Source organism: Xenopus laevis, chromosome 1S (assembly GCF_017654675.1).
Source record: "Xenopus laevis strain J_2021 chromosome 1S, Xenopus_laevis_v10.1, whole genome shotgun sequence".
Classification (NCBI taxonomy): domain Eukaryota; kingdom Metazoa; phylum Chordata; class Amphibia; order Anura; family Pipidae; genus Xenopus; species Xenopus laevis.
Window position 1 is genome coordinate 9,107,279 of NC_054372.1, and position 22,892 is coordinate 9,130,170.

The window sequence follows — 22,892 nt, forward strand, 5'->3', positions numbered from 1 at the left end:
AAAGGGTCTCTTATGGGTCCCTCAAGGTGTTTGCCCCAGGGACCACCACTACATGTTAGAATTATGGTGCAGGGAGGGGATATGGGTCTTGTTTTGGACAGGACAACAGAAGGGGGAAAGGGAGGGGGCAGAATCTTTTAATAGGACTGCTCTTTAGGAATGTGAAGGTGCTGAATTATCAGACGTGACAAGGGGACTGTGCAGTTAGCAGGCGGCTTTCCTTCCTTGTTAAGCACCGGGAAGGAGCAGAACAGACATGGAGAATGTAGAAATTTTCGATTCAGAGGGCAAAGGACGAGGGCTAAGAGCTACTAAAGAGTCCTGGGCTGGAGACGTTATCTTTGCAGAACCTCCTTATTCTGCTGTTGTGTTTGACAAGTAAGTCTTATTTATTTATTCAGTATTGGGACCTGTTATCCAGAATGCTTGTGACCTGGGGTTTGCCAGATAATGGGTCTTTCTGTAATTTAGATCTTCATGCCTTAAGTCTACTAGAAAATCATGTAAACGTTAAATAAACCCAATAGGCTGGTTTTGCCTCCAATAAGGATTAATTATATCTTAGTTGGGATCAAGTACAACCGACTGTTTTATTATTACACAGAAAAAGGAAATCATTTTTAGAAATATGGATTCATTTATTAATGGAATAAAATAATATGGAAGACGGCCTTTCCGTAATTGAGAACTTTCTCGATAATGGGTTTCCGGATAACGGATCCCATACCTGTAATGCATTATTTCATAGAGAACGCTGCCATATAGAATGCATAGAGCAAGGGTGCTGGAAGGCAGACATTAAGATGTTACAAGTAAGAATCAGTCTGCAACCCTTTCTTTTTATTTTATGAATTATTCGGAGCGACTCTTTCTTTGAAGTCTGTGGATGAAATGCTTTAGTGAGCAACAACATGGCAGCACCTACTGCTAAAAAATAAACACCATGTTCAGATACACTTGGCAGGATGATTTAGCGACAATAATTTTATTCTAATTTGGATATAATTAGCCCAATTTTGTAATTTCTGTTCTGGTGGTTCAGTAGCGGGTCCTTGGTTTCATTGTTGTGTTGCTTTCTGTGATTACTGCTCTTATGTGCACACCATTAGATTTGCCTGTTGTTTATTGTTATAAAGGAGCTCTATAAATATAAAAAAGATCTGTTAAGAATCTTACCTAAGGGCAGATATTGGCAGTGGGATAATTCAGGTGACATTTACTGTTGGAATGTTGGGGTCCTGGGGTTTTCCGGATAAAGGATCTTTCTGTAATTTGGATCTTCATACCTTTAGGGGCAGATTTATCAAAGGTCGAGGTGAATTATGGAATTCAACAAATTCGAATTTAGAGCTATTTTTTTGTGTACTTCGACTAAGGAATAGTCCAAATTCGATTTGAATTTGAAAAAAAATCTAAAATTCGAATATCAAAATTTATCATGTACTGTCTCTTTAAAAATTCGACTTCGACCATTTGCCATCTAAAACCTGCCGAATCGCTGTTTTAGCCTATAGGGGACCTCCTAGAACCTATTTGGAATCAATTGGTGGACTTTGAAAAATCCAATTTTATATTTTTGGAAAAACTTCTAATCAAATTCGATCGATATTCCGTCGATTCGGACCGAATATGGACCTATTTGATCAAAAACTGACCTATTCGGCCAAAAAAAAATTCTGTTGGTCTTTTTGAATTCGAATTTTGAAGTTTTTCAAATTTGAAATTTGGCCCTTGATAAATATGCCCCTAAGTCTACTAGAAAATCATGTAAACATTAAATAAAGCCAATAGGCTGGGTTTGCTTCCAATAAGGATTAATTATATCTTAGTTGGGATCAAGTAAAAGCGACTGTTTTATTATTACAGATTAAAAATTGGATTGCTTGGATAAAATGCAGTCTATGGGAGATGGCCTTTCCAAGTGGTCCTTGGAATTCAAATTATCCAGCAGAAAATGAGCTTCCCCTGTAATATAAGCTGATGCTACAGGTTTGCTGATTATTAAATTCTGATGCTAATTGCACTGGTTTCTGTGCTGCCATGTAGTAATTATGTGTATTAATTACTAATCAGCCTTATATTGTGACATTTTAATTTCAGCCCCTGAAATGCCACTGTAGAAAAGGCATATTTCTCCATTCTGCAGCCTGCTTTCCCAACATAAACGTGCACTTGTGACCCTCACATAGTCTGTCCTGTGCTGTGAGGTTCTTCTACTGTAGCTCTGCAAGGAAAATAACAACTGTTGTGCTGGATATTCTGACTTTTTTCTTAAATCCGCAGGGTCTGAATGAAAAAAAGTTTATTTGTGTATAATTTGTCTTCTCTCTTTAGTCTTTCCCACTGTGTGTGCCATTCATGCTTTAAGAGGCAGGAGAAGCTACTACGCTGCGGACAGTGTAAATTTGCTCACTACTGTGACCGAACCTGCCAAAAGGAGTCGTGGGCTAGCCACAAACATGAGTGTGTGGCTATTAAGAAAGCTGGAAGAGCACAAGAAAATATCAGGTACGTACAAACTTCACAGATACTGTATGTGAAAGGCGACATAAACCCCTGAATGCCCATGAACTCAAACATTATGGGGGTTGTTTACTAAACTCTGAATTCAAAAATCACGAAAAATTTGTGATTTTTTTATATATAAAATCGGACTAAAAAATTACTAATTTTTCAAAATGTATTAAACCCAGAGGACGCAAAAGTCCGAATTAGAAAATCCCGCATCTCAGACCTGTCGAGGTTGCATATAAGTAAATGGGAGAAGTCCCAATGATTTTTTGATGTGTGCTGGGTTTTGTGCAATACCCCAGAGTTTTTGGGCAAAAATCTGAAAAAAATCGTGAAAATCAAATGAAATGTCCGAAAAATTACGAAAATCAGATTTTTTTCCCGCAAATCAAATTTTCGCAAAAATCTGAAAATAAATAAGCGGATTTGATCGGAGTTTGTAGCAGAAAATATTGAGATAAATTTGGACTTTGATAAATAACCCCCTATATATTGACAAAGCCCGCTCCTAAGCACTTTAGTAATATGGGTATAGGATATAGATTGCTTGAACCTGAAGTTGTTCGATAATGGAGGACTCCTTAATGTGGATCATGATACCTTATGTCTGCTAAAAATAATTTAAACATTTAGTCCAAATTTTATTTTTCTGGTCGGAAGTTTTAAACGGAAAAACACCTTCTCAAATCTGCAGAGGCCATGTAGAAGTCTATGGCAGCTGTCACATTTACAATTGGAAGATATCCTGATCTGCGCTGGGTTTCATACAATAACCAGAAGAATTTGTGGTTTCCAGGTGATAATCCAAAAAAATATGAGTTTTCAGGTGTCAAATCCCAAAATGTCACGTTTTCAGATTTTATGAAGTCAAAATTGTTTTTTTCAAATCTTTTTTCTGCATCAGATTTTTTCAAGTTCATTTATTGATAAATACTGTAAAAATGTACGCGGGAGTTTGGTTGAAGTGGTTTTAAGAAAATACATGCAAAGATACAAACAGTTTTCCCCATAGTTTTCCTGTCTTCAACGAGAAAATATCGCTTGAAATTTAGGAGCAGAATTATGAAGGGTCGAATAGTAAATTAATTTTTTTAGTTTCAAAAGTCACACATTCAAATTTTTAATCCCCCTATTCTAGTATAAATTCAAATGTGAGATTTATTACACCTCGACCTGGAAACAGCCCTAATTCGAATATTCGCCACCTAAAACCTGCCAAGTTCCTCTAAGTCAATGGCAGAGGTCCGTTGAGCCATTTGGAGATGTTAATGGCCTTTCTGACATTAGAGTTTTTTTGGGGAGAAAAATTTGATTCGTACGAATATTATCCATTTGAATTTTTTTTCTTGTATAACCTCAGTCGAAAACCCAGTCGAATTGTGAGTATATTCGAATTTAAAAAAATTCTACCTTTGATAAATGGGCTTCCCAAACGTTTTCAAGATAAGCTTGGTTTTTCGATAACTAAAAGATCTTTTAAATCTTCTATGCCCACCTTAGGTTTACAGATCATTATACAGAGGGGATTCTACAAATTGATGAACTGGTTTCTCCTCATTCCGCAGTTCCTCTGCAGAACCAGGAAGTTGGAGAATAAAATTTTAATTAATTTAAGTGTTTGTCCTGTCCTACAAGAAATATCAATTTATTAATTAAACAATAGATATTTTACAAGGGATAGTAATACCCTTTTAAAACAAATAAGCAAAACTGTGTGCCTGAAAGTTTTTTTTTTTTTACTAAACTCTGAATGCAAAAATCACGAAAAATTTGTGATTCCTTTTATAAAATCTTACTTTTAAAAAAAATCATGAATTTTTCGGAATTTATTAAACCCAGAGGATGGAAAAGTCAGAATCTGAAAATCCGGCATCTCAGACCTGTCAAGGTTGCATATAAGTCAGTGGGAGAAGTCTCAATGATTTTTTGATGTGCGCTGGGTTTTTGGCAATACTCTGACGGTTTCTGAGTTTTTGGTCAAAATTCTGAGTTTTCGGTGAAAAATCGGAAAAAATCATTAAAATCTTATTTTTCAAGATTTTTTGGGATTTTTTTCCCGCAAACAAAATTTTCTGGAAAGTGTATTATTAAATAAGCCCAAAAAACCTGAGCAGATTTGGTTGGAGTTTTTTCCAGAAAATATTGAGATAAATTTGGACTTTGATAAATAACCCCCTAGTGAGGTGTTTGTGTTTTGGTTTTTTTTGCATGTTAATTCTGTTGACAAATTAACAAAGTTTCTCTGTACAACAACAGACTTGCTGCAAGAATTCTCTGGAGGATAGAGAGGGAAGGAGGAGGCCTCACTGAGGGATGCTTTGTCTCCATTGATGATCTACAGAACCATTTAGACAAATATGATGATACAGAGAAGAGCTCACTCATGGAAGATGTTCAGAAATTTTTGCATTTTTGGCCAATTCAGAGCCAACAGTTTGGCATGCAGTACATCTCCGTTATCTTTAGTGTGGTAGGTCATTGTTACACTGACACCCAGAAAAAACTCAAAGCTTTCAAATTCTCATAGAACCCATTGGTAACTGATACTGGGCCTTTTGGGTGTGGGTGTGTGTGTGTTTGGGCTACAAGAAAACTAGGTGGGCATATGCCCCCTGTGCCAGTTCCCCCAAATGTTTCCACTAGGATAAATTCATTTCATCTTTAAAATAATTTCATGTGCAAATTGTTGATCTGTTACTGACAATATATACCTCTTGCTTGATGTTTTCTTAGATAAGCTGCAATGGTTTTACTCTGAGTGACCAAAGAGGTCTCCAAGCTGTTGGTGTTGGAATTTTCCCAAACCTCTGCCTTGCTAACCATGACTGTTGGCCAAACTGCACCATCATATTCAACAATGGCAAGTATGTGTCATATTTTCTATAGCGTATACAGTATGTATTTCAATGCAGTCTATTTCTTAAAGGAACAGTGATACCAAAAAATGAAAGTGTTTTAAATGAATGACAATATAATGTAGTGTTGCGCTGCACTGGTAAAACTGGTGTATTTGCTTCAGAAACACTACTATAGTTTATATAAACAAGCTGCTGTGTAGCCATGGGGGCAGCCATTCAAGCACAGGATACACAGTAGATAACAGATAAGTACTACTATAGTTTATATAAACAAGCTGCTGTGTAGCCATGGGGGCAGCCATTCAAGCACAGGATACACAGTAGATAACAGATAAGTACTACTATAGTTTATATAAACAAGCTGCTTTGTAGCCATGGGGGCAGCCATTCAAGCACAGGATACACAGTAGATAACAGATAAGTACTACTATAGTTTATATAAACAAGCTGCTGTGTAGCCATGGGGGCAGCCATTCAAGCACATGAAACACAGTAGATAACAGATAAGTACTACTATAGTTTATATAAACAAGCTGCGGTGTAGCCATGGGGGCAGCCATTCAAGCACAGGATACACAGTAGATAACAGATAAGTACTACTATAGTTTATATAAACAAGTTGCTGTGTAGCCATGGGGGCAGCCATTCAAGCACAGGAAACACAGTAGATAAAAGAAGTCTGAATGCTAAAAACTCAAAAAATTTGATTTTTTTTTTTTTTGCTATAAATTTTTTTTCTTCGAGATTTTCTTATAACTGAGGCTGCAAAAAGTCGGAATCTGAAAATACTCCAGCTTTAAATTCCATCTTCAACCTGTCGAGGTCCTGTAGAAGTCAATGGCTGATTTTTTTAAAATGATAGATAAAGACAAATCATGGATTCTAATTTTGGTCTTTTTTTTTTTATTTATGAAATCAGAAAAATTGGGATTTTGATAAATAACCCCCTTACATTAAATAATATAAAATAAATCATTCTGCTGTAAAGTATATATAGCTGTATAACTGTATAGTTATAGCTAACATCAATTTGTATTTTGTGGTTGGGGTCCCTTTAAGGCTTCTCTCATGAATCGATTGCTAATGCAATATCCAGTGCTGGATAGATATATGACATTCCTTAACTGGTCCCAGAAATACAGGAGCCTTTATTGCATTCTAATGGCCCTTGTTATTCAGTTGTGCATTGCAGACTCTTGTTTTGTTTTTCAGTCATGAGGCTGTTAGATCAATGTTTCATACACAGATGAGGTGGGTTGGTATCACAAGTATTTGTGCAACGTCACCCCCTCCCATATGGAATCCGTAACGTGTATTGTGCACAGTGTATGAGCTCCCATCCTTTTCTCCACTCCCAAATCCACTTTCCAGACTTGATGAGAACAATATTAATATTCATGTTGTGGAACCATCTCATGTACCGTAATCTTCCCTTTTCCTACATATTGCACATCCCACATGTCATTGGTCACAAAGTCATCTGATTTGTCCTCCACCGCAAAGCATGGATTTAGCCTTCTTATGTACCACAGACAATGTCTGGAAATAGAAAAATACTTTTTATTTGGTAATATGGTACTAACGTTTATTGTTAACAAGGATGAACCTACTAAACCACTTAGAGTAGTCTGAAATTACCGGACTGGAAATGTTTACCATAAAGGAGAACCAAACCCTTGCTAATAAAACCCCCTACCCTACATAGACCCCCCTCCTTGCTCCCCCCAGCCTAGGTGGTACCTTTGGTAAATGCCCCTAACTCTTTACTTACCCCTCGTTGCAGATTCAGGGCATCAGAGTTCACGGGCTCCATCTTCTTCAGCAATCTTTGGGAAGAGAGTGGAGTAACGGTGCATGCGCAGTTGGAGCAATCTTCTGTTTCGTGACAACTGCGCATGCACCGAAAGTCACGGAAATTGCCGAAGCGCCAGAAGAAGACCCGAAGATTGCAGAAGAGAAGAAGATGGTGCCCATGAACTCTGATGCCCTGAATCTGCAACGAGGGGTAAGTAAAGAGTTAGGAGCATTTACCAAAGGTACCACATAGGCTGGGGGGGGCATAGAGGGGGGTCTATGTAGGGTAGGGGGTAGGGGTTAACCTTTAATAAAGCCAGATCTATAAAAATTCTCTCCCTGAATCGGTGGTATAGGCTGATACATTAGATAGGTATAAGAAGGGGTTGGATGGTGTTTAGCAAGTGAGGGAATACAGGGATATGGGAGATAGCTCATAGTACAAGTTGATCCAGGGACTGGTCCCATTGCCATTTTGGAGTCAGGAAAGAATTTTTCCTGCTCTGAGGCAAATTGGAGAGGCTTCAGATGGGTTTTTTCACCTTCCTCTGGATCAACTGGCAGTTAGGTAGCTTAAAATAATTAAAAAAAAATTAAAAGGTTGAACTTGATGGACATGTCTTTTTTCAACCTAACTTACTATGTTTCTATAGGGTTTGGTGTTTTTGTAAAATTCAGACTGATTTATAAGAAAAATAATAATGGTGATTATTTGCCTCTTCCAGCACAAACATTAATGTATACAGGTATGGGACCTGTTATGCAGAATGCTCAGGACATGGGGTTTTCCGGATAACGGACCTTTCCGTAATTTTAAACTTCATACCTTAAGTCTACTAGAAAATCATATAAACATTAAATAAACCCAATAACCTGGTTTTGCTTCCAATAAGGACTAATTATATCTTAGTTTAGATCAAGTACAAAGGGCTGTTTTATTATTACAGAGAAAAAATTAATAATTTTTAAAAATTTTGATTATTTTGATAAAAACTGAGTCTATGGAAGATGGCCTTTCCCTAATTCAGAGCTTTCTGGATAACGGATTTCCAGATAATGGATCCCATACCTGTACAATGTGAGTTTATTTATCAAATTTATTTATGAATAGTGATGGGCGAATTACTCCTGAAAAATTGGGAAATTTCCCGCAAAATTGTTCACCGTTTCGCAAATTTCGCGAATTTTGCGGGAAATTTCCCAATTTTTCAGGAGTAATTCGCCCATCACTATTCATAAATAAATTTGATAAATAAAGTACTTTTACACTACTAAATTTACACTACTACATCTTCTTCCATATTGGCCTTATTGGCTTACCTCTAAAAAGACCAGTAACATCACATTTTTCTTTAAAAAAAAAATTTGTTAGAATACATCAGAAAAAATTACTAAGACAAATTAATAGGGATGCACCAAATCCAGGATTCGCTTTGGGATTCGGCCTTGTTTAGCAGGATTCGGATTCGGCCGAATCCTTCTACCCGGCCAAACCGAATCTGAACGCTAATTTGCATATGCAAATTAGAGAGGAGGGAAATCACGTGACTTTTAGTCACAAAACCAGGAAGTAAAAAATGTTTTCCCCTTCCCAGCCCTAATTTGCATATGCAAATCAGGATTCGGTTCGGTATTCGGCCGAATCTTTTGCGAAGGATTCGGCGGTTCGGTTGAATCCAAAATAGTGGATTTGGTGCATCCCTACAAATTAAACTTTAAAATAGCAAAGTCTTTATTAAGAAATAACTTACAGAAACTCTGCTTGCTCTCCTCTTCAGAAAGCGATTGGGTGATCCATTGTGCGGCGCTTGATTTCTCCTCCCTGCCTTCCTTATAGGAGATAGCCAGGGTGTAAAATTGAGCGCCGCACGATGGATCGTCGTCCGATCACTTTCTGAAGAGGAGCGCAAGCAGAGTTTCGGTAAGTTATTTCTTAATAAAGACTTTGTGATTTCAAAATTGAATTTGTCTTTTTTTTATGTATTCTAATGAATTTTTTAAAAAGAAATTTTGATGTTACTGGTCCTTTAATCAGTTATCATATAACTGATTCCAGTAAAAACAAAATGTAACAAAATAACTGCCTTTTGCACAAATCCTGCATGTAGAGAGACATGATGTCTGGTGAGTTTAATAGAGTGAGCTCTAATACATCTTCTAGGCAAAAGGAGCCCCCCTATAAGATATATTGGATCTAACTGTCAGTGAATATCTGACACCCAACTGCTGCATGAAGACAGAATGAAGAGAAACAGATGCTGAGAGAGGAATAGTGAAGATAAACTTGATTATTTGAGAAACAGCACAGAATTTTAATTGATTGTAGTATGATGAAGCTTATATTAAACTTTCATTTTTGCGATAGTTCCCCTTTAATGATTATTATTCTCTTTAATTAATTAAATATTGATGCAATAAAATGGCACATCCCAGATTTAAGCAGACCTTTAACAAAGTACCAAATACACATGGCATGTTCCATAAATGCTGTTAAAGTTAAATTAAATTGTTAAAAATAATACAAAACATGCATTATGTCTAGATCTTATTAACCTTGTATTTGCACAGAATCCCCAGAATTAATGATGCGGAGAGCAGGACAATGAAGGACCTATCAAACTCATGGTGCATGTAAATCCAATTCACAACTAACATTCAGGAATTAACTATAAGAGAAAAAAATCCTTGTTATTGTCTTCTGCATCCAACACTGATTTCTTTTTCTCTTGTTCTATAACAGAATTGAGCTTCGAGCTCTTGGGAAGATCAACAAAGGAGATGAGCTTAGTGTGTCCTATGTGGATTTCCTCAATCTCACGTTGGATAGGAAGGAGCAACTAAAGAAGCAGTATTACTTTGACTGCACGTGTGAGCATTGCACCAACAAAACCATGGATGCCTTGCTCTTGGCTGTGAAAGATGAAGAAAGCAAGGTACGATGGTAACATACAACTCACATGGTAATAACAAAAAAATAACATTGGCACTAAGAGGATGAAATATTTTGGCATTGGAAGAACCTTGATCCATTTGGATGTTTGAAATAATCTATAAGAATAACATTTTACCATGCATGAACAAGATGTCATTGTCTCATAGTTACTTTTGGCTAAAACGTTGTTATTATGATTTATCTTTTAAATTCAATGACTTGCTACATGTTAGGCTAAAAATGGCAGTGGGAAGGTTGCAGGGTGGCAGTGAGAAGATATAGTGAACATCTCAAATTTAAAGCATTCCAAGATAGTTATCTAATGGAGCTGTCCAACTTTACTGAGCCATCTCTGATTTGTCCTCCCATATATAGCACTTTGAGCATTGCCGGGAAAGGTTGTCATATTGGAGATGTCACTGTTTTAAAGGGATACACAGCTGTAGATGATTAGAGGGTTATTTACTGTTTCAGCTCCAGTACTTGCTACATTTTAAAATACGTCATTGTTATTTGCATGTAAAAATCCATAAAAATGTAATTGCAAAAAAAAAAAAAACAGCTTGATTTAATCAGTTCGGGTAAAAACCCGATAAAATCAAGCAAAAACCCGTAATAGTACGTTTTATTCTCAGGTTTTTCCCAAATCGCTCGATTTTTTGGTGCTTTTTGCAGAAAAGCCTGAATTATTTTTAATTTTTGTCTGAAAACCCAGAAAAGTTTGGATTTTTCGGGCTAATTCCAGCGTAGACCACAGAAACGTCAAAATAGAATAGGGACCTCTGCCATTTATTTAAACACAACCACGCAGGTCTGAGATGCCGGATTTTCAGATTCGGGATTTTTGCTGCATCTGGCTTTAATAAATTAAAAAATTTGAGTTTAGTAAAAAAAAAACCCTTAATGTATTAGTACCACAAATCATCTAAATGTGTTTATTGTTAAAAAAACAAATTCAATTATTGTTACCTTGACTAAAAGTGAAGATTCAAACAGATGATGGTGGAAATCAGGTGGTAATCTTTCTGGATTTTATCCAATCAATAATAAATCAACCCCTCAATGTTTTACTTGAGAGTTACTGAATTTAGAAAATATTTGTTCCTGTTGCAACAACTCAGCCATGCTTTCAGATTAACCAGGCCTAAGAGAATTATTCCAGCACGAGCCAGCACTGTTGACTGATACGATAGTAAACTGCACTAGGGATGTAGCGAACTGTTCGCCCGCGAACTAGTTCGCGCGAACTTCGACCGTTCGCGTCCGCCGAATGTTCGTGAACGTTTGGGAACGTTCGCATTTTGAGTTCGTGTTCGATCGTTCGACCATTCGACCATTCGAATTCCTTCGACCGCTAAAAATCGAACGATTTCCATTCGTTCGAACGATTGTAAGCATTCGATCGAATGAAAAGCATTCGATCGAATGAAAAGCATTCGATCGAATGAAAAGCATTCGATCGAATGGCTTCGATCGTTCGATTCGAATGAAAATCCTTAGATCGAACGATTAAAATCCTTCGATCGTTCGAATCGAACGATTTTAGCGGTGTTCGAAGTTCGCGAACTGTTCGCGAACGTTCGCATTTTTTGCCGGTGTTCGCGAACGGCGTTCGCGAACACCAAATCGGCAGTTCGCTACATCCCTAAACTGCACTATGGAGAGGTTTGTACCAAGAAAAAAACGTTTGGGTTCAGAGGGCAAACTATAAAAACTTTTGTATATCATGCATTAGTATTGCAGACAGTTCCTCTTTAATCACCGATCTTCTGTTTTTATTTTATATAACGACTATGGGTGCAGCTGAGTCTGTGCCAGTGGAGAATATCTTTGCTGAAGCAAACAACATAGCAAAGACTCCTATGCATTTAAAAGGAAATGTTCAGAGCTGGAATGTTTACTATGCGTAATAAACGATGTGCTTATACATTACTGCCTGTTTAAGGTAACATGCAGGGAAGATGAACACTGCTATAATAAATATAATAAATACAGAGGGACTCGGTTGGATTTATAAGGGGAGATCAATCCATTTATTAGTACTGAGGTCTCTAGCCCTTGCTCATGTGACGCATGGTGACTTCAACTAACATTTCAGTTGAGCCAAATTCATTAATAAATAATTGTTATTTTAGTGACTGGCAATGTTTTCCTCCCCTTACAGCCAGAAGAACGTGTTGTGAAAGAGGCGATACGATATTCAAAAGATACTATGGAGAAAATAGACAAAGCTCGTTCAGAAGGGTCGTACCATCAGGTGAGTATATTACAGTTTAATTAGTCATTAGGGCTCATTTGCTGAGACTCCAGATGAAAGTGCAAGACCATTAGGGTAGGACTCCATGAGCGATTTTGCCGCGATCCGATGCTCTGCGACAAAACGCATGCGACAAAAATAAGGTAAGTAATAGAATTGTCGCATGATGTCGCAGCGTTGATCAGAAGCGATCCGACTGTCGGATGCAGACGCTGGGCGCTGCGTCTGCATCCGTCAGTCCTGTCGTGTCGGATCAACGCTGCAACATCATGCGACAATTCTATTAATTACCTTATTTTTGTCGCATGCAACAAGTCGCAAGCATTTTGTCGCGGTGCGTCGGATCGCAACAAAATCGCTCATGGAGTCCTACCCTTTAGGGTGCAAAAAGCTGATTTAAAAACACTTGTGTTTGGGGTCTGGGTTACTCTGGATAAAATAAATCTTGCTCTTTAAAGAGACAAATAGAATAAATTTAAAAAAAAAACTAATTTTGTAGGCAATTATAAGTGATATATGGTGTTGCTTTTACATGGTGCTAAAATTGAATATTATCTTTAAAAATAGCCCCTTTATTGGAGCTCCCTATAGATGTTCTCTGGTCCCTGTTTCAAATGAGGGTTGGGGTGTCCTAATGGTCCTTGCAAGAAGCACAGTAGGAAGGGGACAGCCAATCACAGCCCTGCAGTCACACAAGCCACAGACAGGCTTCAGTTCCCTATCAGGTCCTGCTAGCTGCTGATTGGTTCCTGTCCTACAGTGCAGTGAGCTAAGAGCACAGCCTGGGAATTCAGGGAGCAGCAAGTGGAAGAGAAGGGAGGGATTATTAGGGTTTCTGCAGAAATATTCAATAAATCAGCCTGAAATACTACTTTGTTAAGCACAATTCTTCTATATCTAAATGAGTATAATGCACTGGTACATTCTTATTTTTTACACAAAATGTCTCCTTTAAGTTACTGAATGATGAACAAATTAGAGGACAGGAAGGAGGAGAAGGGTTGCCTATGCAGGGCCGCGATTAGGGGGTCCCGTGCCCAATGGCTTCTAGATGTTAAGTGGGGAATGGCCATGCTGCGTTTGCAGGATTAGCCGGGCCCTCCTTGAACTGCCGAAGTAGGAGCCGAGTTGCGCCGAAGAGGGAGCAGAGTTGCACTGAAGTAGGAGCTGAGCCATGCCAAACAACAATTTTTTTTTAAACCTTTGGACACTAATTTTTTTATAAATTGGGGAGGGGGGCCTAGCCACTGATGGCTTCTGTACAGCCCAAGGCAGCCACAGCCCTTTAGCAGTAAAGATCTGTGTCTCCAAAGATGCCCCAGTAGCTCCCCATGTTTTCTGCTGATTCACTGCACATGCTCTGTGCTGCTGTCACTTACTGAGCTTAGGGACCCACTCACAATATACAGTACACATAGAATAGAAATGTCACAATATAAGGCTGATTAGTAATTAATACACATAATTACTACATGGCAGCACAGAAACCAGTGCAATTAGCATCAGAATTGAATAATCAGCAAACCTGTAGCATCAGCTTATATTACAGCCAGGGAAGCTCATTTTCTGCTGGATAATTAGTGACGAGCCCTAAGCTTAGCTTCTCAACAGCCAATCAGAGCCCACTGAGCATGTGAGTGTCACAGACACTTTCCAAGATGGTGACCCCCTGTGACAAGTTTGAAGTCCTGGATCATTGCTGCTATTGACAAGCTCAAACTTTAGCCTCGTGCAATAAGTTCACTATATAAAATATGCCAATTTTAGCCATATTAATTTTTTAGGGTTTAGTTCTCCTTAAATAATGAGTGATTATAGATGTACTGTAAGTTTCAGAAAGATACCTGACACTACCACCTTATCAAAGCAGGTGTAAACTGCAGGGTACTCTTGTGTAAAAGTGCCTTCTACCCTATTCTGCAAAACACGCAGACGCAATAAGGGTTGTCACCAGGCCTGTAACGATGAACCTTGATGCCAATGTTATTAATAGCAAACAAAGGTAAAAACATAGCAACAAGTATTTTTTTTTTTTTTACACATATTGTGTGCAAGTATAGGTGAACACAAGTAGGTTATTGAATGGACTTTTCACTTTGCCATAAAAACAATACGGAAGCTAAGCAGGGCCATTACTATGGCAATAACTAGGGGCTAGGGGTGGCAGGGCCCTATTTGAAGACCGCAATTTTTTCGTTGACATCTAAAAAGTCCTATTTTTTTGTGAAATTGTCAGAAAAGCCCAAAATGTTCGTATTATCATGCGGAACCCAGTGCAGACCATAATATCTTCAAATTGCAAATAGGACCTCTGCCATTGACTTCTACAGGACCTGGACAGATTGAAGATGGAGTATTTTTGGGTTCTGACTTTTTGCATCCTCGCAGTGTAATAAATCTTGAATAAATCTCAGATCTTGAAAAAACACAACTTTTTTCGATTGTCGAACGAAAACCACAACTTTTTCTGATTTTTTTCAGATTTGATCCTCCAAAAAAATCCAAATTTTTTGTGAAATCTGCAAAAAGAGCAAAATGTTCTGATTATATTGTGAAACTCAGCATAGACCATAATGTCTTCAAATTGCAAATAGGACCTCTGCTATTGACTTCTACAGGACCTGGACAGGTTGAATATGGAGTATTTTTGGGTTCTGACTTTTTACATCCTTGCAGTATAATAAATTTCGAAAAAATTTGAAATTTTTCCACTTAAAATTCTGATTTTATAGTAAAAAAAACGTGAATCTTTGTGAGTTTTTAGCATTCAGACTGTAATAAATAACCCCCTTAAATATATTGTTACTATGACCAGAAAACAATAACGAATTCCAGCCATCGTTCTGTAAGCTAGAGTTCATAAATGAATGGGTGCTGTGCAATGGAACTCCTATCGGGGATGTTTCATACCACACTATTGGCCTGTGACAAATGCCAGTGGAAATTAATTTCAAATGTTATCAACGTCTGTATATACAGTATAGCAGAACAAGCTTGCCCCCCACCCGTCCATTCAGCTTGTTGTTGTCATCTCAAATCAGGTGGTGAAACTGTGCCGGGAATGCCTGAAGAGACAGGAGCCCATTTTGGCCGATACCAACATCTACATGTTACGGATCCTGAGCATTTATTCAGAAGTGCTCTCTTATCTTCAGATGTTTCAAGATGCCGCAGAAAATGCCAAGAAAATGATTGATGGATACATGTAAGTTTGCTCAATGAGATTCTAGTGCAGTTTATTGTATATACTGGACTGATTCAATTCATAAAGCAATGTTTAGCAGGATAACATAATCACAGGGGTATTTACTCTTTTGTATTGTACCAACTACATGGAAACTGCCTGTCCTACCCTTGCCTGTTATTTGACTACGCTCTAGGATTCTGTTTTGTACTAAGATATTGGTGTATTTGAAACGGCCTGTGACCTCAACTACTCTCTCGTCTCTTGGATTTGTACTACGTCTCCTGATTGGTATCCATTGGTCTCTTGACCACGCTCTTTTTTCTCCATTCCAGTTAAATAGTTACATAGTTAAATTGGGTTGAAAAAAGACAAAGTCCATCAAGTTCAACCCCTCCAAATGAAAACCCAGCCCCATACACACACCCCTCTCTACTTTTAATTAAATTCTATATACCCAAACCTATACAAACTATAGAGCTTAGTATCACAATAGCCTTTGATATTATGTCTGTCCAAAAAATCATCCAAGCCATTCTTTAAGGCATTAACTGAATCAGCATCACAACATCACCCGGCAGTGCATTCCACAACCTCACTGTCCTGACTGTGAAGAACCCCCTACGTTGCTTCAAATGAAAGTTCTTTTCTTCTAGTCTAAAGGGGAGGCCTCTGGTACGGTGATTCTCTTTATGGGTAAAAAGGTCCCCTGCTATTTGTCTATAATGTCCTCTAATGTACTTGTAAAGTCTAATCATGTCCCCTCGGAAGCGCCTTTTTTCCAGAGAAAACAACCCCAACCTTGACAGTCTAATTTAAGTCTTCCATCCCTCTAACCAGTTTAGTTGCACTTAGTCTCTGCACTCTCTCCAGCTCATTTATATCCCTCTTAAGGACTGGAGTCCAAAACTGCCCCCATACTCCAGATGAGGCCTCACCAGGGACCTATAAAGAGGCAGAATTATGTTTTCATCCCTTGAGTTAATGCCCTTTTTTATGCAAGACAGAACTTTATTTGCTTTAGTAGCCACAGAATGACACTGCCCAGAATTAGACAACTTGTTATCTACAAAAACCCCTAGATCCTTCTCATTTAAGGAAACTCCCAACACACTGCCATTTAGTGTATAACTTGCATTTATATTATTTTTGCCAAAGTGCATAACCTGCATTTATCAACATTGAACCTCATTTTCCAGTTTGCTGCCCAGTTTTCCAATTTAGACAAATCACTATGCAAAGTGGCAGCATCCTGCATGGAACCTATAGTTCTGCACAATTTAGTATCATCTGCACAAATAGAAACAGTACTTTCAATGGCCACCTCCAGGTCATTAATAAACAAGTTGAAAAGCAAGGGACCTAGTACAGAGCCCTGCGGTACTCCACTAACAACACTGGTCCAATTAGAAAATGTTCCATTTACCACCACTCTTTGTAGTCTATCTTTTAGCCAGTTCTATATCCAGGTACAAATACTATGTTCCAGGCCAACATTCCTTAATTTAACCAGTAACCTTCTGTGTGGCACTGTATCAAATGCTTTAGCAAAGTCTAAGTAAATCACATCCACTGCCATCCCAGAATCGAGATCTCTACTTTCTACCTTCTCATAAAAAGAAATAAAGTTAGTCTGGCAAGATCTATTACGCATAAAACCATGCTGGCACAAACTCATAGTATTATGATTTGCTATGAAGGCCAGTATCTTATCCTTTATTAACCCTTCGAAAAGCTTTCCTACCACTGACGTCAGACTAACTGGCCTATAGTTTATAGGCCTATAGTTACAACATTCGGTTCCCTTGCCTGCCCAGAACTCTCTCCTTGGTCCTCTTACATTAGGACCTGGCGAGTTGCGGGTGGGCTCCTCCCGAAGCGAAAGGCGACTGCTATAGGCAGAAGATTGAGCCGTGACCAAGACCTTGGCATTAGTTCTGGGTTTGGAACCTCATTTGTAACAGTATCAAAATTAAAGCTATGATATTTTTTTTCCCTAGGAAAATCTATCATCCAAATAATGCCCAACTGGGAATGGCTGTAATGAGGGCAGGAGTGACCCACTGGCATGCAGGCATGATTGAAGTTGGTCATGGGATGATCTGCAAAGCCTTTGCAATTCTTCTTATCACACATGGGCCTTCACATCCCATCACTAAAGACTTAGAGGTTAGTAGCCAAATATATGTTGGAAAGTATGTTGTAGATAACGGATATGTTTCCCTGCTTACTGTGGTGTTTTCATTTGTACATGTTCAGCACTTATCATGATTACTGTCACGGTCGGCACCCTTATTCCAGAACCAATGCTAAGCACCCTGTTCTCGGCTTTTGCTTCCGCCTTTAACAGCCGCCTTTTACCTTGGGAGGACCCCTCAGCTAATCGGATGCCACCAGGTTTTATTAAGAGAGGTGCCAAGCGAAGGGTTCTAGATGAGCAAAGGGGCACGACGGTAAAGCAAAGTCTCTGGGCAGAAGGTCGCATTACAAGGCGTAGTCAATCAGACTAGGTCGAGGCAGGCAGATTACAAGCAGAGTCAGGCAAGGTTCAAACCAGGAGATCAATCAGAGGGGATAGGGATACAGAAGAGCACAGAAGCACCAGTAACTCACTAGGAGAAAACCTATAACGGGCAGTGAGAAAATGTAAATTGGCCCTTTAAACTTTTGCACCATTGCACGCTGGCGTCAACACGCAAGCGCGCATGCGCCGCACGCGCCCTTACTACCGGCGCATACAGGAGCAGCAGGACGGCGAGGCGGGCATCCCCGCTGATGGCACGGCGGGCATCCGCGCCGCACCACTGGACCACCAGGGAAGTAAGTTGTTACAATTACTAAGCTTTCTCCTCAACCCCTATGTGTATTCTGCTCTGTCATGAAAACTGGGGGCATCAGAACCCCGGGCATGGGGTAACCCATTACTAAGTGCCCTTGTGGGCATGAAATGCATAGTTCCTTTTTAATGAATCTACAATAAATATCAAATTTTTAACTTTATTTTTGGTGGCCCTTGTTGAGTTTTTCTATGTGCCCTCTTTTTATATTTTTCATGGGGTAGCAAGTAAACAGGTTACTCACTGAATTAGACAAAAAAACAGTGATGTGGCAATGGCGGAGCTCATCCCATGCACGCCAGCTACTGCTAAACTGCAGCTCTCGCGATATGTCGGCTCCTTCTGACCGGCTACTACATCAAACCTCTGTTACCGCTGCGGAGCGTCGATCAAAGCATTCTTGGAGTCTGGTAAGGTTAATATCAATATATCGGCTTTATTTGTGTGCTTTTAAAATTACAAAGGAGGGGATTTACATCTAACGCGTTTCGTGTCAGAAGACTTGACACTTCATCAGAGTGTCAAGTCTTCTGACACGAAACGCGTTAGATGTAAATCCCCTCCTTTGTAATTTTAAAAGCACACAAATAAAGCCGATATATTGATATTAACCTTACCAGACTCCAAGAATGCTTTGATCAGCGCTCCGCAGCTGTAACAGAGGTTTGATGTACTCACTGAATTAGAAGGACTAATATCCCCTTTCACACCATATGTAGTATAGATAGTGTTAGAAGATAGACAAATGCTCCACATGGCTCCAGAGGGTTGCCTGATGTTCTGTTTATTGTGTTATTATTTACCCATGGCAAAGCCTGAGATAAAGTGTGTAATAAGGCTTTCAAGTTAGCTGGTACAGCCGAAACATTTATAAGGTACAAGGAGGCCAATAAATCATGCAAAGAAGCTATAAGGCAAGCTAAAATTGCTATAGAAAAGGATATTGCAGCAAGCAGTAAAAAAAATCCAAAATTATTTTTTAAATATGTCAATAGTAAAAAAATGAAGCAGGAAGGGGTGGGACCCTTACTATCAGAGGGGGGTCAGCTGGTTGATGAAAACAAAATAAAAGCGCAGATTCTGAACTCGTATTTTTCATCTGTCTACACAAATGAAGAACCAGTAAGTGAAGGTTTCCTTCTTAACACTCCCAATTCTAGTAATACAACTAATGATGCATGGTTCACACATGATGAAATTCAAAAGAGACTTGAACATGTTAAGATTAACAAAGGTCCAGGGCCAGATGGTATTCATCCCAGGGTAATTAGCGAGCTTAGCTCTGTGATTGCCAAACCTCTTTACTTAATTTTTCAGGATTCATTGAGATCTGGCATTGTGCCGATAGACTGGCGAATTGCTAATGTGGTGCCTCTATTCAAAAAAGGATCCCGTTCTCAGCCTCAAAACTATAGGCCAGTTAGTCTGACGTCAGTATTAGGAAAGCTTTTCGAAGGGTTATTAAAGGATAAGATACTGGACTTCATAGAAAATCATAATACTATGAGTTTGTGCCAGCATGGTTTTATGCGTAATAGATCTTGCCAGACTAACTTAATTTCTTTTTACGAGAATGTAAGTAGAGACCTCGATTCTGGGATGGCAGTGGATGTGATTTACTTAGACTTTGCTAAAGCATTTGATACAGTGCCACACAAAAGGTTACTGGTTAAATTAAGGAATGTTGGCCTGGAACATAGTATTTGTACCTGGATAGAGAACTGGCTAAAAGATAGACTACAAAGAGTGGTGGTAAATGGAACATTTTCTAATTGGACCAGTGTTGTTAGTGGAGTACCGCAGGGCTCTGTACTAGGTCCCTTGCTTTTCAACTTGTTTATTAATGACCTGGAGGTGGGCATTGAAAGTACTGTTTCTATTTTTGCAGATGATACTAAATTGTGCAGAACTATAGGTTCCATGCAGGATGCTGCCACTTTGCAAAGTGATCTGTCTAAACTGGAAAACTGGGCAGCAAACTGGAAAATGAGGTTCAACGTTGATAAATGCAAGGTTATGCACTTTGGCAAAAATAATATAAATGCAAGTTATACACTAAATGGCAATGTGTTGGGAGTTTCCTTAAATGAAAAGGATCTAGGGGTCTTTGTAGATAACACGTTGTCTAATTCTGGGCAGTGTCATTCTGTGGCTACTAAAGCAAATAAAGTTCTGTCTTGCATAAAAAAGGGCATTAACTCAAGGGATGAAAACATAATTATGCCTCTTTATAGGTCCTTGGTGAGGCCTCATCTGGAGTATGCAGTTCAGTTTTGGATTCCAGTCCTTAAGAGGGATATAAATGAGCTGGAGAGAGTGCAGAGACGTGCAACTAAATTGGTTAGAGGGACGGAAGACTTAAATTATGAGGGTAGACTGTCAAGGTTGGGGTTGTTTTCTCTGGAAAAAAGGCGCTTGCGAGGGGACATGATTACACTTTACAAGTACATTAGAGGACATTATAGACAAATGGCAGGGGACCTTTTTACCCATAAAGTGGATCACCGTACCAGAGGCCACCCCTTTAGACTAGAAGAAAAGAACTTTCATTTGAAGCAACGTAGAGGGTTCTTCACAGTCAGGACAGTGAGGTTGTGGAATGCACTGCCGGGTGATGTTGTGATGGCTGATTCAGTTAATGCCTTTAAGAATGGCTTGGATGATTTTTTGGACAGACATAATATCCAAGGCTATTGTGATACTAAACTCTATAGTTAGTATAGGTATGGGTATATAGAATTTTAATTAAAAGTAGGGAGGGGTGTGTGTATGGATGATGGGTTTTCATTTGGAGGGGTTGAACTTGATGGACTTTGTCTTTTTTCAACCCAATTTAACTAACTAACTATGTAACAGCTGAGTAACAGGTACTGTATACACTACGAACATCAGCTGAATGGTGGACATACTTACTTTCCTGATAAAATGGGCAGCTGTGTAGCTACAAGATTGAGTTCCAGGGGGCAGAGCTGACCCAGCTCTAGGAAAGATGAAATAAAAAGGGCCCATAAGAAATTACTTTGATTTCCATAGAAGTACACAATACGGCATCTTCCCGAAGCTTTATGACTGTACAACTAAAAATTCTCTTTCTTACATTCAACTTGTAATGGGTTCTACCAACAGGTGATGCGCTCGCAGACAGAAATGGAGCTTCGGATGTTCAAGCAGAATGAGTTTGTTTATTACAAGATGAGGGAAGCAGCTCTATCAAATATGCCCTTCCAAGTCATGGATGAACCCAACAGTGAAACTTCCACAAAAAACCACAAGAAGCAAAGTCCTAACTGTCCAGTTACACAGCTGCCATCACATACATGCCCTGTAATCCCATAGTGACATGCAGGGAACCTGGATATAACGTGTCACCATCTTTTTCAGGCCCACCAGATGCCAGGTTACATGATAATGCCATCATCTTGCTGTCTATGACATCACTGTTAGTTTCATAAAAAGGTACAATGTTTGCTACTGGTAGCATTTACTACATACAGTAGCTGACTGCTTACTAGACCTAGGCAAGCTTTTTATTTCTGCTTTTTATAGCATGTATGACATTAAGGAGAAAAGTTTAGTGTTGTGTGCTTGTATGTTTTATTTAGGGATGCACCGAATAACAAACTGAATCCGAATCCTAATTTGTATATGCAAATTAGGGTCGGGAAAGGAAAAAGGGGAAATACAGTTTTTTACTTCCTTGTTTTGTGATGACAAGTCACGCGATTTCCCTTCCCACCCCTAATTTACATATGCGAATTCAGATTCAGTTCGGCCAGGCACAAGGATTCGCCCAAATCCTAGTCTAGCTGTAAAAGGCCGAATCCTGAACCGAATTCTGGATTCAGTGCATCCCTAGTTTTAGTTTTTTGAATTTTTAAATTTTAATGTACAAAAATACAGTAGAAATATTATTTGTAAGTAAATATGGTTTGAATACATATGAAACATGTTATTCTTGACCGTTGTTGGAGTAAATGAGACTTGTATATGCATTGAATTGAATATTTTCGGCATACTGTAGTAGAGTTGTTCTACATCTGCCCAGATATATGGACACACAGATCTCACATAAGGGTGAGTGATGCTCCGGTGAGCACTTATAATATAAGAATGTGGATCTCTTACAGTAGGAGTGCCCATACTAATGCGAGGTCTACTTTTAGCAATGTTGTCCCATTATGATCCACATCCATAATATCACTGTTAGCATTCTGTTCCATGGAAAATATTACTTAAATATTGATATGTGAGAAAATGTATATTGCTATATATATTTAACAAACAACTATTTCTTCTGTAACCTTAACATAATAAATATCTGAAAGAAAAGCATGAAACAGGAGGGTGATTTAGACAAGCTGTTTGTTGACAGTGTCTTGAGATCTACTGATCACCAGCTAAAGGTCTACTGGTAGATCCCCATCTACCCTTTGGGTACCCCTGGCTTATATCATGTCTGTCCTTTGATAACAGAAGGCAACAGAACATGTTGAAATAGATTGCCTGTCGTGGTTTTTGT

General features: G+C 38.8%; 1 pseudogene; it reads left to right on the forward strand.

Moving 5' to 3' along the window:
* The first annotated feature begins 154 nt into the window (after window positions 1-154).
* On the forward strand, window positions 155-22,036 carry LOC108706505 (annotated as a pseudogene).
* Window positions 22,037-22,892: the final 856 nt, after the last annotated feature.